Genomic DNA, 19,080 nt, shown 5'->3' with positions numbered 1-19,080 from the left:
GTGGAAAAAACACATCACTCAACTCGTTGCTGATACATCAAAAACACTGGATTTTTTTAGAAGGTCACTTTCACTGTCTCCGCAATCAATCCGTAAACTAGCATACGAGACTTTCATTCGCACTAAACTTGAGTACGCATCAGCAATTTGGTCTCCTCACCAGGCTTACTTAATTAACACCATTGAATCCATTCAGAATCGTGCGGCACGCTTTATTACTTCAGATTACGATTTTCACCACAGCATTACCGCTATCAAGTCATCCATCGCTATCAGCCCACTAGCCCTTAGACGCAAAGTTTCTCGCTTATGTTTATTGCACAAATTATATCACGATTTTCATAACCTACGCGAGTCCCTTCTAGTCCCTCCTGTGCGCACGTCATCCCGTTTATTCAACTCTATGAGCATCCAACGTTTACACGGATCAACTAATGCCTTTAACAAATCTTTTTTGCCAGCCGCTATTCAAGACTGGAATCGGCTTCCAGAATCGGTTGTCATTGAACGCGATCCAGTAAGGTTTAAAGAACGACTGATGTGTTATCTTGCTGTATAAATTGTTTCATTTAACTTTCGTGACTTTATTTCTCTTTATGCTATTGTTCTGTGTTTTTTTTCTTCTTTTTATTTCTTTTTTTTCTCCCCACCAATGTAAGTCATGTTGAATGTACTACTCCCCCCCTTATGTAATGCCCCCCCCCCCCCCCAGGAGCCTTTAAAGGTCAAATAAATGATGATGAATGATGAAATGATGACAACGTGGCTATTTGCGGTGAATTTGATCGAACAGCGTGCTTCTCCCAATAATATTTTCAAAAAGGCAGAATTCGGAAAAGAAGTTCATACTCTCTAGGCCTGGAGAATTCTCACAACGTACAACGCAGTCTACTAAATGGGGCGCAAGAACTACGCAGCATACATAGCATTTTTCTTCTCGCCCATGTCAACACTGGATGGGTTTGTGAACAAACGGCCCGAAACGTGTTTTCTTTGTCCCCTCTGGCTTGGCAGGAGGAAACCCGGAAGTCAGCACTAAAAGCAAAAAAGTTGCTTCACCGCGGCCGCGTTTTATGGAGCTTCTGCTGCAGGCTACGCTGGCAAGCAAGAGCAAGAGTAAATAAATCAGGAGCAAAAAAAAAAGGCTAAGTGCAGAATAATGCCCCAGCGCAACCGAGAAAGGGTGAAACTGCTGGAAGCAGAAAGCATGAAGATGAAAGGAGCCGGCGTCCATGCTTTGCGAGCCTCCACACGCTTCTGCTTGAATCATGCAGTGCTTGAGTGCTCGCCCATTTCTATATATTATGGGGCTGCCAAGCAGCTCGCTGCTAGGTTCCCCGTGCATAGAAAACTAGATAAAAGCAGCTCTCATTTTTTTACGAAGGAAAATATAAATGCGGTTGGCCACGCACCTGTAAACAAGAACGAAGACATCACCGAAAGTATGTAGTCGCACTGGCCAGAAGGCAGTAAGCAAAACGATAAAAGAAATGCATCAAGGCAAAGGCAAACAACGGATCCGTGATTTCCTGTGCTTTCTGGTTAGGTTCGCGAGACTTCTTGTTCAAGACTGTCGTGTTTAAAGTGTTTTTATATACCAGGTTTTTTTTAAAAAACCTGCACAGCGTTTTTCTTAAAAAGTGGTTAAAGAGTTACTACAATGCGGTCTGTGCAGGTACATAGCACGGTATGACCGACATTATGTCCCCGGCAGCGAGTAGTTAGAATACATTCATTTAAGCGTTAATATTCAATTAACTGTTTACTTTTTCTTTTACGGCTCGAGATTATATCGCATAATTGAAAACGTACGACATCCTAGCCGAACCAGCTTAATATTTCTATGTATGCAGACTTTGTAGGTCGAAATACTGAATGGCAAATTTTGCGCACAAAGCGAACCGACATTAAGGAACAATAGTGCGCACTGAGAATTATTGGTAACAATCAGATAATTTTAGTTATTGGCATGAAATTTGAATATGGCACGTCGCAGTTTTCTTCGGCGATTATTTCAAAAGTAAGGCCTACTCTTAAGCAACACAGCACCAACAACGATTAGTCGGCGTGGAATGCATGGTAGACATCCATGACACGCTCCATTTGAGTCGCAGCGTGCATAATGCCCACCCATGGCCTCCGAGATTAGGAGCCGCGGCAAGGCTCAGGCAGCTTCAGCAAACACTGCTTTGATGCCCGATATTGGAGGCTGTGGATCATACGCAGCTCTCGCCCATATCCTGAGATGTAGCGCTAGACAATTTTCTGTCGTCACCACTAACAAAAGGTAGTTTCACTTTACGCGTAACATGACGGTCATACTGGCATCGTGTTGAGTGCTTGCTTCATTGTGAGAATAGTGTTCTGTTATAATGGGAACGCACTCATATGCTCACCAACACCGCCCAAATATCTTGTCACCGTACGTACGTACGATCTTGTGCGACTAGCAACCCGAGTTACTACCCGAGCTTACTCGAGTTTCGGGTAAGCTCGGGTAGTAACTCGGGTAAGTTCAGGTAAGTTCGGAAGAGCGTCGCGCCAGCTCCGCGAGAGTTTGCTCAGGAAGAGCAACAGAAGTCGCACAAACACTACTCGTGGGTGGGACAGAAACCGCCGCAGATAGCGGCGCATCTCTAAACCGCTGCGCCACTGCACTGGTAGTGGTATGAGGACTTGCCGCCGTCTATGAATGTGAAGTAGAGAATTACCAATTCTGGATACAAGGGCATTAACCGAAGAAAGGTATTACGACAAAGCCTTAATGAGGAGCTTAAGTACCCCATACAATTGAAGAATAAAAACCTGCTTTCAAAGGTCTGCTCGGCTTAACTGCTTTAAACTCCAGACAATTTTTCTGACAGCCCTTCGACGTTTCACTCGAATATTGCTTTAGTAGACAGGTTCGCACCATGTAGCGAAAATAATACAAAAAAATATTCGATTCGAATTCGATTCGGATTTTAGCGGCACTATTCTTATTCGACTCTGCATCTAATCTGTGTTATTCTTTTAGATTTGGTTTCAAAAAACACTATTCGCTCACCCCACCCCGATGCCAAAACAAACACATCACATGAGCAGAAAATTTCTTATTCCAACTTTAAGCCAGGGGCTCTCCGCAGCTCCCCCTATACGTCTCGGTCACGAAAAATGCACGCTCACCTTCCATATCCTTAGAGACGCGCACTTCAGTGGCGATTCTCGTTGGATGCTGACACTCGGCCATTTGACACGGCGTATTGAGGCAGACGTATGCTACTTGAGGTTTCCTTTGCTTTCCTGGGGATGCGAGAAGGCAGTAACAGCTGCCAATCTCTCTCGTCGCTTTATCTGGTAGGACACGCTTATGTAATCTCCCCTGATCCGCTGCCACACTGAACTCGGCTGTGTCAGTGTTGCAGTTTATTGCCGAAGTACAGCAGGGTTTCCTTGGCGTTGCGGATCTGCGCTCGGAGCCTCTCCTCCCTCCTAAGGTTGACGATCTGTTGCCGGCGGAGCAAAGAGGAATTGCGCCGGTCGGGTTGATGCCCAAAGAACGCTGCTTTAATTTTCTGTCTTTAAACTTGTCTCCACCTTGTCAAGTGTTGGTATACTACTTCCATCGCATCCCGAACTTGTTTCCGTACCTGGCGAGCATAATCCCACTATAGCCAAACGGGCGAGTTGGTAGTACATATACTGAAGGCAAACAGCGCAACGACGCAGACAGAGTGGAAGAAAACACAGGACAGCGCTTGTCCTGTGTTTTCTTCCACTCTCTCTGCGTCGTTGCGCAGTTTGCCTTCAATATAATCCCACGTTCCATATCTAGAACCACAATATCAATTTAGAAATATCAAAACCTGTGCTCGCTTGTGATGTTCAATGGCTATGATTGCGCTGTATGATCCTGTTCTAAAGAGGAGAAGACAAACGTTAATTATTTAATAATGGTTAACTGCTTTCCACTACAGCGTCTCTCAAAGTAGTGCCGGTGGTGTATAGCCTCTGTGGAGCTTCGGGATGTTAAACCGCGCAATATTTTATCAGTGTTTTAGCTAACTAACACCACTGACCTAATTTTCGCCATGACAAACAAATCACTTGCGCAAACAGCATTGTAGTATCTTTCACAGCTTTTTAAACAAACACCTGTAGATATTAAAATAAAACACTCGGTACACACCGCCACTGCGAACATTAAGTGTAAGCTAAGTGTAAGTTCATAGTCTTAGTGGTGCACTAAAAAACCCTGAACTCGGCCTTAGTGTTACAGCTTAAGTTATGGCACTTTGAGGGCAGTTCAACTGAGTAAGGGTCAATATGAGCAGCTCGATAGCTGAGATTATCTTGTTCTTCAATAAAAAGGCTTTTGCTGTCTGCAAGTGCTTTCCACGCCACTTCTGGGCCTTATCGCACAGTGATTATTTTAGTGTCAGAAGAACTAACCTTACGCTACTGGTTAGCGTCATCTTGCCTTGTCGGGTACACATGATCACTACTTGGCACTGCAGAGAGACCATTATTGATACGACAGGATTTAGGTTGTCGTCTTGCAAAAATCTCCCAGTTTGTTCGCAACTAAATTTCCTGATTAGCCGACAGAGTTGGGACGTCATCAGTACCACAAAATTTGAAAATCTGCGTACAAGAATCTTCGAGTATCTTCCAATGGATTATCATTTGAGGTCATACTAACTCGACCTACTCTTCCGCCTTAGTCGAACCCCTAATTGCCATTAATCCAGCCGCCGCAGTGGCTCAGTGGCTATGGTGCTCGGCTGCTGACCCGAAGGACGCGGGTTCAATCCCGGCCGCGGCGGCTAGAATTTCTTTGGAGGAGAAATTCTTGAGGCTCGTGTACTGTGCGATGTCAGTGCACGTTAAAGAACCCCAGGTGGTCGAAATTTCCGGAGCCCTTCACTACGGCGTCTCTCATAGCCTTAGTCGCTTTGGGACGTTAAACCCCATAAACCAAACCAAACCAAACCTTTAATCCACGAAGAAATCCCCACTAACTGCCGCTATTCCAACCACACATTATTACTAATTCACTTTAATTCACTCAATAATCTCCAGTACTCCACCTCATTCATTTTCTGAGATGGGTTCACTTTTAAAATATTGGAGGTCCTGTAGAATTTTTCGGGGTAGGCCAACGGCAAATTGTTATCGTATTTTCTGCTTAAATAAGGTGGTTAGAAAACCCCATGGTTTTATATTGTTTGTTTTTCCCTTCGTGTTTAGTTTCCGAAGCGCTTATTATCTGTACCGCAAAAGCGGACCGAGCTGCGCTCCATGTCTGGGAGAAAATAAAAACATTATGCTGCAGCCACAGTCCAGCGAAGCGCTTCTGTCCTCGGCAAGCAACACAACGCAAGATGTATATTATTGTTTATATGGCCTTGCATGAAATATAAAGTAGTTTCATATAAAAGGGAAATAAACAGGTCGGGATTTGTATGGGGACGGCGAAATATCGAATCATTGAGGGACACAAGGGGTTCTGGGTGACTGTGAGCCAGGCGTGAAAGTAGAAACACGACCCGCTGGCACGAAAACAAGATTGTTTATTTGTTGTTTGCTGGTAGCTTTTATTGATCGTTGCGCGTTTTTCGATATCGGCCTTTACTTGCCTGTTAGTGTCTAATGTAATCTCGGGACCCACAAGCACGGAAGGCGGTCACAATCTGAAGAAAAGGAACCGCGGCCGAGAGAAGATGAAACATCCGCTTCATTGTGCCTTCACAAATGGACTCCGGCCGCGATTCAGAGCTGTGTTGACATATACGAAGTTCCCTTTCAGATGTAATCAAGCTTGTAGATTACAGCATCTAGGCGCCTTGCCTCAATTTTTTTTTTGCCTTCCGCTTGCAGCTTCCGCAGAAAGGTGCTTGCTTCTTGTTTTTTTTTTAGCCTCTGTAGTTGGCCGTGGCTGCCTGTAATTCTGTTTCTGTAGCGTCAGATTTTAAGCGAATTCCATCCCATACATTTTGCTATTACATTAAGCAATCTTGCTCCTCTGGATTCGTGTTAGCATTCGTATTCTTCTTCGGCGAATAATTCATGAGGACAGGAGAAAGCAAGAATGCAGTTGAATATATTAAGTATCGCAAGACGTGCGAGCAGACAAGAGTGGGTAAATGAGGGCCTCGTTATTACAAACAAGTGCAAGATGCCAAGAGTGCTGAAGCGTTCCCCTATGCTTTCCTTGGTTCCAGTCACTGTTGGCTTCCCTCATTTATTTATTTATTTATTTATTTATTTATTTATTATTGATACCCTCAGGGCCAAAGGCATTTCAGAGGGGAGTGGTTACAAATTACAGAAAGTGAACAAAAACAAAAATTCAACATACAAGCGTCATGTTCCTGGTTATACAATTCAGTAAAAGAAGTAAGCATAATATGTAAGTGCAAGGTAAGAGAACAAACAAAGGAAACTAAAGTAAACAAAGGAAATGGAAAATGATAAGTACATTTGTTGTGAGCCTTAATGTAAGATTAATGAGGCGTATATATGTTAATTTCACTACCACATGCCATATTTCCATTGTGACGTTTTTGCTGCTGCCCTGTCAATGTAATTCCCCTTACAGGGCAGGGCTCTCACTTCTATAAGCGCTTCCCGCTTCCAGCCAAAGTTTGGCCTCCCTGCCTAAATAATCATTTGTGGTGGGTTGGATCAGGTAACAAGCAGCAACAATAACATCAACAAAACATGTACAGGCTGCAATGAAATGCGATTAAACAAGTAACCGTTAGCAATATTGGTCTATATTTTGCTATTTCACTGATTGCCTTTCCAATGCATCTTTCAATTGAATTTCGCCTTCGCTTTTGACGCGGTTCAGTTAAGTGTCCCGTTCTGCGGAAAACCCGGTGTGGCGCTTTAACTCGAAAATCCTCACTGGTCGAGAGGGTCTTGACGTCAGGGTCATCTCAATTAACTTAAAACAAATATAAGTTGGCGAAATTCTGGAATTGAACCTCTGTCCCCTGAGTCGCCAGCTGAGCACCGGCCACTACGCTGCCAAAGAACGATCGATCAGTGAGGAAAAACAAAGGCCTGGCTCAAGCACTTCACCTCAGACGGTGAAGCAACGCGGTGTTATGCAACGTGCAATTAATCAGTGCCGCTAATTAACGGCACTAATTAATGTCACTTTCTAACGCTATCACAAAATACTCTTAAAGGTGGACTTAAGTGTCCCCAAGCTCGGATTTCCCGCCTACGTCTAGAGCTCGAGAAGCGTTTAGAAACGTTTGGCAGCGTCTGAGGGGCTTGCATCCCGCCTGATGACGGCGATGGTTGAGCGAAGTATGAGGCATGGGCTAAGCGATGAGTGGCAGGGGGAGGGGGGGTGGGGGGGGGGGGGTGAAAGGCGTAGAAGGGGTGGATATTAGGTTGTAAAGAAGCAGCAGTCGGCTTTCGATGAACAGTATGTCGAGGGGCAGCCTACGGAAAAGGATGACGCCTTAATAAACGCTCTCCCAGCATATCAAAACTATAGCGTTAGCCTTTCTCTGGAGATTTAAAAAGCTAAACCTCTTTTTAGAACTGCCTATCGGAAGCTTCATTCAAGCTAGAAGATTCCAGTTCTACAAATAACTCGCATGGTACGGCTGAAGTTGGTGGGGGAAACAACCTTCGGAATCTCCATGCGGGATAGCACCTTGTGTACGGTACTCTGCGTGTAGTGTGGCAGCTGTGGCTGCAAACAAAACTACATTTATTTTTCAACATTTCAATCCGCGCGGCTCTAAATCGAGATTTTGTCTTGAGAAATAAAAATAACGCTTTTGAATGTGCAGTACCAAACAAATACTGCGTTCAGTATTCGCTTTTGTAATGGCCGTTATGATACATCATCAGTTGTCTCCAGTGGGAACTGGTGTAAGGAACATCGGTTTGGTATGGTTTGGTTTATGGGGGTTTAACGTCCCAAAGCGACTAAGGTTATGAGGACCCCGTAGTGGAGGGCTACGGAAATTTCGACCACCTGGACTTTTTTTATGTGCGCGCACATCACACAGTACACAGGCCTCCAGAATTTCGCCTCCATCGAAATTCGACTGCCGCGGCAGAGACCGAACCCGCGTCTTTCGGGTCAGAAGCCGGGCGGCATTAACCACTGAGATGCCGCAGCTTTTTTTATGGTATGGTAGAGGCCAAGGAGAAAATGTTTTTAAAAAAATAAGGAAAATAGTGGTCCCAGCGGGTGTGAAGTCATTGTACACTGGTACATTGCCTGTTAAAACATGGATGTAGAAGAAGGGATTGTTGTTGCCATCGGGAGGTGCGAGCTTGTTGTGTCACAAACCATAGTCAATAGAACACGTCTTTATTGCTTGCTGGGGTGCGCTGCTCTTTTGGGATGTGCTCCAGCGGGCAATGAAGACTTACCATTGATGCCATATCGGGTACGATTCCTGGACGTTGAGCCGGATCTTTATATATACGATGTATCCTTCCTTCTTGGCCTGCACAGTAGTTGGCTCAGCAGGATGGCTGTGCGATACTGCGATGAAGATGCGCCGTTTGTCCGAAATTACTTCAAATAAAACGTATTTAAGCTGCGTGAAGTGTACAAGGAGCTATGTTTTGAAGACGAAGTTATCAATTTGAAGGGAGAGTTGGGTTGCTTGAAACGCCTCTAATTTTTTCATGTGAGTGAAACGCATGTCCGCTCCTGATATTCGCGAGTGCAGTGCAGAACATAATATGTTCGTGAACTATTGTAAACTGTCGAAAGCGGCAAAAACGTTAGAGACCAATGCGGCACCCGCATTGGAGAAATGCGCAAGCAAGAATTTTAAAACTTCGCGTAAAGCTTCGTTTTAAAATTTGGCGCTACGCTTTGGCTCAGCCCACACTTCCGGTCACGTGGTGCCACAGTTCCGGCGTTCTCAAATTTTGCGGCTATGCTCCGGACCCGCCCACTTTTTTGACACTACTGGCTCTAATTAATTAATTAACCCACCTCAACTGCCCGATTTCTAGTACGAAATTTTTGGATGCTCTGCCTGATGGTAACATTCTTTTTTCCCATAAACCCATCCATTCGCACGTAATTGTGCGGACAAGCTCGTGATCACACGAAGCTGCCCACTTTTTCGAGGTTTTTGGCTCTAATTAATTAACTATTGAACCCACCTCAGCCCCCCGATTTCCCTTACGAGGTTTTTTGATGCTCTATCTGATGGTACCATTTTTTCTGCGTAAACCCATTCCTTCGGACGTAATCGTGCGGACAATCTCCGCAAACAAAGCCATACAATGCTTACGCATTAATAAAGAAAAAAAACACTGAGACACCGCGGTGGCTGTAAGGAAGATCAATCAATGTTATTATGGCTCCAGTTACTTAGATGAAAGAAGCATGTTTGGGTAGCGACGAAGCACTGATTTCTACACTTGTAAAATGAGTCTTATACAACTTTTCTGTCTTGAGTTCTTCGTCTAATGAAGCAAAGCTGACGACATTCACTGTCGTAGGCTAATGAAATGGGCAGACCGATGTTGCAGGTGTCACATAGAAAAAAGAGTGGGAATTGAACCGTTTGTCGCTTATCAGAAAAGAATTAGAGCGAAACTCAAGCAACGCACTCGATATAATGTACATGCACTCGGGACACCCTCTTACAATGTGTAAATTAAGGCTCTGAGAAAGTGGCTCCTGCGGCAAAAAAAAAAAAGAGGAAAACTTCTGTTTTCCAACCAGATACTGCATCTATCTTAAAAGTTTACTGCCTAACTGTGTTCTTGGTCATTAGCACCGTAAGCGCGTGCTGCGTTCAGGAAATCATTAGGAGGAAGTAAACTCCGTGGCGTGATAGCAATTAATGAACCTGCGCACCTGTCCAGCTGGCAACATGAAAAAGCTTTCTCCGCTAAAAGGTGATTCCTCTTGGTTTCTGCTTGGACACAACAGGCTTTCTCTCTGTCTCTTGGTTACAGACGCGTGATGCGAAACCTCTGCTTGCCGGATGGAGCGAAAACCATCTCGTTCGAACGGTGGTATGTACTACACTGCCGCACTAAAAAAAATGCCCTATTCGTATCTTTCAGCGAGCGCTTGAACAGGTAGCTCTTGTTTACAGCAGCCAGGAACAATTCCGCCCTGTGCCAGAAATGAGCTGTATCGACTGAAGGCCTTCAGTTTACAAATTTTGATTAGAAGGGGTGCCGTGAGCGGTAAGACTCTTGCAGTGAAATGTGAAACACTTTTAAACTTTCGAAAATGTGACCTTGCTCAATCTAGCCATTTTCAGGCATACTTAGAGCATAGGCTAGCCGGCAGATTGTTCTGATGTCCAACAAGTGCCGGAGAAATCTGCAGCCTAATATGATTCAAGGAACAACTGCTCCCATGGTTATTATGGTATTAGAGAATCGCCAAAAGTCGGAGTTACTGATTTAATATCTCTCGTGCTTTGCACATAGAAAGGTTAACAACCGGCTTTTTTCCTGACATAATAAACATAGCGAGGGTGGGTGTTTTCTATAAACGTAGCACGGAGGACGAACCCCGGTTATTACATGTCATTTTTAGTAATTCGCGGTTTTTTGGAAAGGTTTTAAGCTACACAATTATTATTCATCTTCAGAAACTTAACCTAATATGTAGCAGTCAATATGAACTACAGAGAATGGAATCAACTGAATCTGCTTCATCATCATCCTAAGCCTGACTGCGCACATTGCAGGTCAAAGGACTCTCCTATGACTCTCCAGTTAACCCTGTTCTTTTCAAGCTGTGCCCACTGTGTCCCTTCAAACCTTTTATTTCATCCGGCCACCTAAGATTTTACCGCCCAATGCCACGCTTGCTCTCTATGGGAATCCACTCCGTTACCCTTATGGACCAGCGGTTACCTTGCCTTCACACTACGTGCTCTACCCAAGCTCATTTCTTCCTCTTGATTTCGAGTAGAATGTCAGTAACCCACGTTTGTTCCCTCACCCACTCCGCCCGCTTGCGATCTCTTAGCGTCACACCTATCACCTATCACTTAGGTATTCTCCATTAACTCTTATCCCCAACTGTTCCCGAGTCAGGTTTCGGAATACCGCCAGTAAACAGGCGGGGAAGAGCATTGCCGGGATCGTGTCCCTCGCCTGACGCTCTTCTTCTCTGGAATTTTATTGCTGACATTATGGATGACTATGGTAGCTGAGCAGTTGCTATTTGCTTAACTTACGGCAAAAGAAACACTCCTCCAAAACACAGAAAATTGAATCTACACATTGGGCATATTCTCAGACATAAGCAAAGCGTTCGATACCGTTAAACATGACGTTGCTATGACCAGACCCCCGTACGGCGGAATAAGAGATATTTTGCTCAGAAGACAGCAACGTTATCTGTCGAATCGTTCCCCCTACATCGTTCTCAACATTATATAATTTGAATTTGAACACATGAAATATGATGCTCCGCAAGGCTCGATCTTGGGTCCTTTGCTGTTTCTTCTCTATAGACCAGATTTTTTTACCCTCGCACGCAGGCTGCGGACGCGCGCCTACTCTCGACGCCAGTCGCCATCTGTCGGCGCGCGCGGCCCGAGGGACTGCGGGTCGCGCCGGCGCCGCGCATAGAACGCATGTTTACGTGTTCGCTTCTGCCGTTTTGTGCTCCATCAGCTAACGTATGAGGGTGTGTGCTGTGCGTCACTACTCACATTTGCCCTCTTCCAGACATTGCTGCGGTTATCTTGTGCGCAGTTACTCGTTAACGTGACATCCGAGTGTAGTCGACCAAGTAGTGTACGGACTGGAAACCGGCACTTCTAAGCAGATTTCTGCGCTGTCGTGTCGTTTGTCGTCGCCTTTTACGTGCGATATCATCTATGATAATTTTATGCATCAGAATGTAGATCTATTGATTTGACTCAGTGGAGTAGTAACTGGATAGGCGAGCTGCAGACTGAAGGTTGTCCCGACGGAGCGCGAGTTTTCGATCACCATGTACGTGTTCGGCACCCTTGCGCTGAGCTTGCTCTTGTTCCCATTAAACACATTTCATGCAGAGGATTGTAAGCACGACCGCTACCGATTTCAGCTGCTTTTTCCGCACGCATGTTAGAGGTATCTGGGGAAAGGTTTATCTATAGTATCTTTCTGCTGTTGGTATCTACCTTAGCTTGGTTTGGTTTATTAAGGTTTTACGTCCCAAAGCGACTCAGGCTATGAGGGACGCCGTAGTGAAGGGCTCCGGAAATTTCGACCACCTGGGGTTCTTTAACGTGCGCTGACATCGCACAGTACACGGGCCTCTAGAATTTCGCCTCCTTCGAAATTCGGCCGCCGCGGCCGGGATCGAACCCGCGTCTTTTGGGCCAGAGCAGAGAGCCGTAACCACTGAGCCACCGCAGCGGTGCGGTATCTACATTATTCATAGGAAAATATGCGCGATTTCATTACATTTTCCACACTTAGCCAAACGCCTACGCAACGCTCTCACACGCGGCGAGAGCTCCTGAATAAAATAACGCGACTTCGGACCTCAGAATTAGTGAAAGCTGGATTAGCTGCTCATATCTATTCAAGCTTTTATAAATTAAGCGGAAGTACGTTTTTATGCACCAGGTTGCATAAACCATGACAAAATTTGTTTTCTGTTGGCGCTGCGACTCAGTTGAGCTCACAGCGGTAATTTGTTGATAAACTGGCGCGGCGACAAGAAAGCCGTTTGTGGAAGGGGGGGGGGGGGGGGGCTTTATGGCCGGCAGGAAGGAATAAGAGTGCATGGGAATTGGAACTGCATACTAGCCGCACACCTAATTCTTGATATTGAATAAAAAGTTTCTTTGCGGTGGAGCACCAAGACGGAATTCGATTAAGCACGAGCGCGTTCTAAGCGCCGGCACAATTAACTTGAATGTCAAACTAAATCTCATTAAAACGCGTCAATGTTATCGCTTTGATAACGTAAATACTTCCTGCAACACAGCCACGCAGCGGAAGTATGCTCGACAATGTTTTTTTAGCGCCCGAAGCGCGGCTATATGCAGGCGCGGCCGCGGAACTGCCGCAGCCCCGCAGTCCCCAACGAAACGCCCGCACCGCGGCGCGCCAGTCGGTGCAAAATGGCCGCGCCCAGGAGAGGCTCAAAAATCTGGTCTATAACAATGACATTTTGTCCATACTAGGCACTCCAGAAATGATCATTAAGTAAATGACATCAACGTTTTTTTTTCTGTTCACGTTTTGGCAATTGCAATATTAATGATATTGTGAAGATACCTGAATCACCAGAGATCATTATGTATGCAGATGACACTAATATTTTTTCACATCGCATGAGATAACAGCGCTCGAAACCAAAGTAAATAACTACCTAGTGCACCTGTCCAGCTGGCTGAAGGAAAATATGCTAGAACTGAATTCAAAAAAGACAACATTTATCGTATTTTGCCCAGTTAACAAACCACTGCACAATACAATAACACTTAAGTTTGATGACCAATGTCTTTCCTCGGTTAAAGAACAAAAATTCCTTGGCGTATGGTTCCAGGAAGAATTGTCATGGACGCCACATGTGAATCATCTAACAATTGAACTAGCACGAACCGTAGGATGTTTATACAAAGTAGGGCACATAATTCCTCTATGGCTAAAACAACTGTTGTACAACTCCCTGTTCTATTCAAAACTAATATATGGGATGATGGTGTGGGGAACCACAACAAAAGGTAATTACAATAAGTTCATAATACTGTAGAAAAAGATATTACGTTGTTATGAAAATTATTATGGACGTTATCAGCTCCTACAAACTTCTCCTTTGTTCTTAAAATATAAAATGCTGAGGGCCGACCATCTATACTACTATAAACTACTTCAGTTCGTACAACTCCGGAAGCTGCACATTTGCGACAGGGAAGAAAACTTTACATATCCTTTCCGACACAATAAAAGACGCATGCCAAAAACTAGAACCAATTACGCTAAACAAACAGTTCCTTATCAAATCGCTTCAATTCTTAATAAACTTGAAGGTAACTTGAATTTCGCATCTAATATTAGCACATTCAAAAAGCACATTAAAAATGTCCTAATAATATCAGGTGTTTTGTACGGGGAGTGACGACTGCCTATGACATGGATACACAGGATGTATCCTTCTCTTGTACCATGGTTTTTCACTTTATTTTTGTTATAAGTGTCCTTCAATGTATTGTATACTGAAAAAAATCTGTATAATATCCTTGCATATTTTTGGACTTATCATACTGTGTTAATGTTGTGATTATAATGGCATATTTTACCCATATTTGTTTTAATTATGTGACTTACTTTCTTGTTATGCTGAAATTTGTATTGCGCTTCCGTCGACTGCAGAGGGACAGAGGCCTCGTCAGGCGCCACAGCCTTTAGCCTCTGCCCCTGCAGCAGATGCTGTAACTGCTCTGCTCAAATAAATCTCTTTTCAATTTCAATTTCAATTTCAATTACTGCTACAAACGTATGGCTCAAGAATCTATCTCAATGGCTTACGGACAGTCAACTTTTGCTCACTGCTAATAAAACACGAATGCCCTATCTTCATCTAGCAACAGATCGATTCATCTGGCTTATCCGATATCTCTTCATTTTCGACTTTGTAGCGTGTTATGGATATACGTAAAACTCTTAGGTACCATTATACGAAGACCTCCGCTAGACACAGCTATGCTCATCTACACCACTCTGCATATCTAGTTCGTGAACGAGGGCCTCTGTTTTACCGATTTTTTGCTTGTTCTATAGCTGAGTCTGATTTGTGCGTTCCGTTGCACTGTACGTTTTTTGTGAACTCTTGGTCTATATTTCAGTAATGAGGAAGTACTGCAGGCTTAATTGGGAAAGTTGTAGGTCGGAAGCATTCACAGTGTGGTCATCAGAATCTTTTTTTTGTATGTATATGGAAGTGCTCCTTGCTGCTGTGTTCGGGTGGTGCTTAGGACCCAGTCAGGCGAAGTTTACTTCCGCCTTGTACACTCCGCACGAAGACTCTGAGATGTCTCAGTTTTCCGAATAAATAAATAAACACCATCTCATGTAAGTCGTTAGTTGCCCACAGCGGCTTTGAGCCCCTCTTGGCGACAGCGGCATCAAGTTATCCTGAAGCGGGGTGTTAACTGTGGCACCTAATACATGGTACTGCTGGTAGAGAAAATTTTTTTTAATGGCCTTCCATTTTCGAAACCATGGTATCAATCGGTACCTAAAGGCTACGCGAAGTAAACGTCTACAACGTAGTTGTAGAACTTGCTAACTCACTTCCCTGCTGAAAAAAGTTGTATGATGCAATAAACTCATACAGTTTATCATACAAATATCATAGACTTATCATACAAATCATAAAAAATTATCATACAAATGTCATACATTTCTGTAAAATCATACAGTCATCATATAGATGTCATACAATATCATACAAATTGTATGATATATCATTCAGATTGTACGATATTCTATGATGAAGCCGCTATGAGGGTATTGCATCATAGAATTTTTTTTCAGCAAGGTTATGTTTCAAAATATATTAAGACCAGCTTTAATTGAGGCCATAATTCATTGCAACAACTACTAACGCCAAACGGGGCATGAGTCCGGTCTTCTTACTCTTGCGCGCTAACGGGAGGCGCATAGTCACCGGCTGCGTTTGCACGTGCGCCAGCAAGAGTGATGTCATCTCACAAAACCACGAAGATGAAACAAATACCAAGCACACAACGTTGAAACTACAAGAACCCTTGTGCTCACTAAGCCAAAAAACAACCAACAGAGGTGTAACATTACTCGGAAGATATATTTCAGCTGCCCCAAAAAAGAAAGGCGGATCTGCATTTTTCCTGTATAGGAAACCTATCTGGGCGCCTGTGAACTGGCAATCGACCTCTGTTGCTCTCAGACGCACTACCTCTTGCACCTCTCTGGTTTTATGCAAATAACCCAACCGATTGCTATCCTAACCTAAAAGCATGCGCTGTGCTCGGCGCGTGCCTGACATGTTGTCCGTAGCTAATGAGACCCGATTTAGAAACAGGAAAACGCACATCCATTCGAACCCTAGGTGAATACAAAGACGATAAGAAGAAATTGTGTGCGGTGAGGAGCTGACTTAATTTATCGCCAGGTTCGCGCCGCTAGTTCACTCTGCCAGTGGCTTCCACGTTGAGCAGGTTCATAAATATCATGTGGTAGATTGCGGCGGAAAGCAGCTTACTGGCAAAGTTGTACAGCTGCTAATTAGTCTCGGCTTAGTTTTCCCAGCACCGGCTGAATTTTAATAGCACTGGTTGGTCAAAGGCGCATGCGCACCAAGTCCCAGGTACTAAAAAAAAACGCAATTAATATTTGATACCGCAGACATGAGATCAGCTTGAGCAGTAGAGGGAAGTAGGGTATAAACGTCAGTGAACATGTGGTGAACGAAACATGAAGCAATGAGTATAACAATACAGGAATACGAAATCGATATTTTGCTCCCTAAAAAATCTCTTGGGAAGCACAATGACAGTGCACAAGAAGTGTCAGTACGGCTACCGTGAAGGGGAGAAAAAAGAACAAAACAGTAAGGCCTCATTGAAGAGACAATGGAGAGGCCTTTGCCCTGGAATGGGAGTAGTCAGGCTGATGATTATGATGATGATGATGAATCAAATGGTGCGCAAAAACTTTAGTTTTATTCGTCACCGCATTCAATTCACAAATGGGGATGGTGAAAATAGAAAACACTTATTGCGCGCACAAATAGACGTAACTCTGCATCTGTGTTAATAGCACGGATTTTTGGGCACTACCTTGAGTAATAAATTGTTAGCGGATGCGAAGCTAGAAGCTATATTACGAAAAATACTACCACGGCTGCCGTTCCACGAGTCGTTACAGGTCTGCAAGCGGAGACACGGCGAAATGAGATCCCTTGCGCGCATGCCGGATACATCTGGGCAAAAGGTACTAGTAGTTGTAAGTGTGTGACACTTATGATTTCAGCTTGACCACTATTCGTGTAGTATACTCCACCTACACTGCCGCTTCAGTGCAACACAGTAACAGGAGCACCTAACTGATTCTACCTGACCCGAGGTTAGTCGGCTAACACAGGTGCGGTAAAGGGACGAAGACTCCATCCAAATCTTGCTCTTTGTAATAATTTTGGTTTCGTTCTTTGTGGTTCTGTATACGTTTGCTTGGAGAGCAGGACGAACAAATGAAGAAGAAATTGGATTAAATAAAGCAGAATTATTTTCTCGCAACTCGCTTAGCATTAGTGATATCAATGATAAAAGTAATTCTGTGTTCGCCAGTTGAGTGAAGGGCGGTGTGGCTTAGATTCAGGAATCGCCTCAAAAAATGTTTTCAAGTTTTTGCACATGGCCGCGGGAAAGGTTAGCTGGCGGCAATATCTTTATTTTGTTTTTGTAGCTTTTCTAGCTAATAAAATTAATAAATCAATCAGTAAAAAATAAATAAATAAATAAAACATTCACTCACGCCATCAAGAAACTGCTGGTTTACCTATCCTCTTGGTCAGTTTGTCCCCAGTGAACCCACATTCAGGTTGTCCCTCCTGTGCCTCTATAATACGAAAGAAGAAAAGCAAAGAGCAAGAAATTTTAATGTGGCACTACCTGCCTGCCTTTGAAGAATGCGACACGCTTGTTTGTGAGCAAAGAAACATCGACATAGAGGGGTCATGTGAAAGGCGATAAAGAAAATATTGGCCGTGAGGGCTTTCTTTGGACACGGCCGCCTTGTGAATAACCCATGGTATGCGCAGACGGTTAGGTGTAAGGCGACAACGGCGCTGGGCCGTCAGAGTAGCCTTCTGGCTCGCTGAGAGACCTACTGGACGGGCTGCTTTTACTGGCGAGAAATCCTAATTAAGGGGGGGGGGAAGGGGGGGGGGGCAAAACAAAATGATTTTCAACGATATAACTGATGAGGTGCCCACAATACAAAAACCATGAAATACCCACAGTTGCTGAACACAAATATCTCGCAATATGGATGAACGAAGGGCAGATATGTACGGAAAAGCACGAACAGTCTCCTAGGGCAAAAAGGCGAAGAGATGCCGGGATAATGAAACATAGGGCATTATGGGGGTACAACAAATATGAAGCACTGAGAGGTATTTGGAAAGGAATAATGGTGCCGGGGCTTACTTTCGGTAATGCGGTTCTGTGCTTAAAGGTGCACTGAAGAGGAATCTGAACTCGCCTTTTTGCCGCGGGAACTCGATCTTCACACTCCGAGCATTCTTAGAAACTTCGATTTATTGCCCGGTATGGCCGATTTCCCAAATTAAATCGAATTAACGGCCGGCTCCCGCCCTTTTTTTTGAATTCTGCCTCGTACGGTGGGCGGAGTCGACCAACGCGTGGAGTGCCTTTCACCCAGTCCCGTGGCGGCTTGCCGCTCTGCCATCGGCGGAGTAATACGTAGTAGTCCGTAGTAGCAAATAGTCCGCGCGTATTTTTATTTCTGCGGGCTTATTTTGCGGCTATATTATCTGCGAATGAAACTATTTATTCACAGAAACCTAAAAAACAAAATAAAGCGAAAGCAAAGCCTCCACGGAGCTGGCTGAAAGGAACTTCACGCGTTGGTCGACTCCACCCATCGTACGAGGCAGAATTCAAAAAAAAGGGCGGGAGCCGGACGTTAATTCGATTTAATTAGGGAAATCGGCGATACAGGGCAATAAGTCGCAGTTTCGAAGAATGCTCGGAACGTGTAGATCGAGTTCCCGCGGCAAAAAGACAAGTTCAGAATTCTCTTCAGTGCACCTTTAAGGGCAAAAGCTCAGTCGAGATTAGACGTAAATCAGAGAGATGTTGGAAGATTAGCACGAGGTGCCCACGGCAAAGCCACAAACGAGGCAGCACAAAGGGACTTGGGCTGGGCATCTTTCGAAGCACGGGAAGCTGGAGTAAAATAATATATGAAGAAAGCCTGAGAAAATTTGACGATAACAGGTGGGCAGCTAAGGTATTTAAATACTTATACAGAAAGAGCGTTGACTCACAGTGGCGGAAAAGAACTAGAAAACTAACCAGTAAGTATGACAGACACGTGGACGGAGAAAGAAAGAGCATTAAA

The sequence above is a fragment of the Amblyomma mixtum genome, chromosome 5 (genome assembly GCF_055824585.1).
Source record: "Amblyomma mixtum isolate Tamu chromosome 5, ASM5582458v1, whole genome shotgun sequence".
Lineage (NCBI taxonomy): Eukaryota > Metazoa > Arthropoda > Arachnida > Ixodida > Ixodidae > Amblyomma > Amblyomma mixtum.
Note: the sequence above shows the minus strand (reverse complement) of the source record.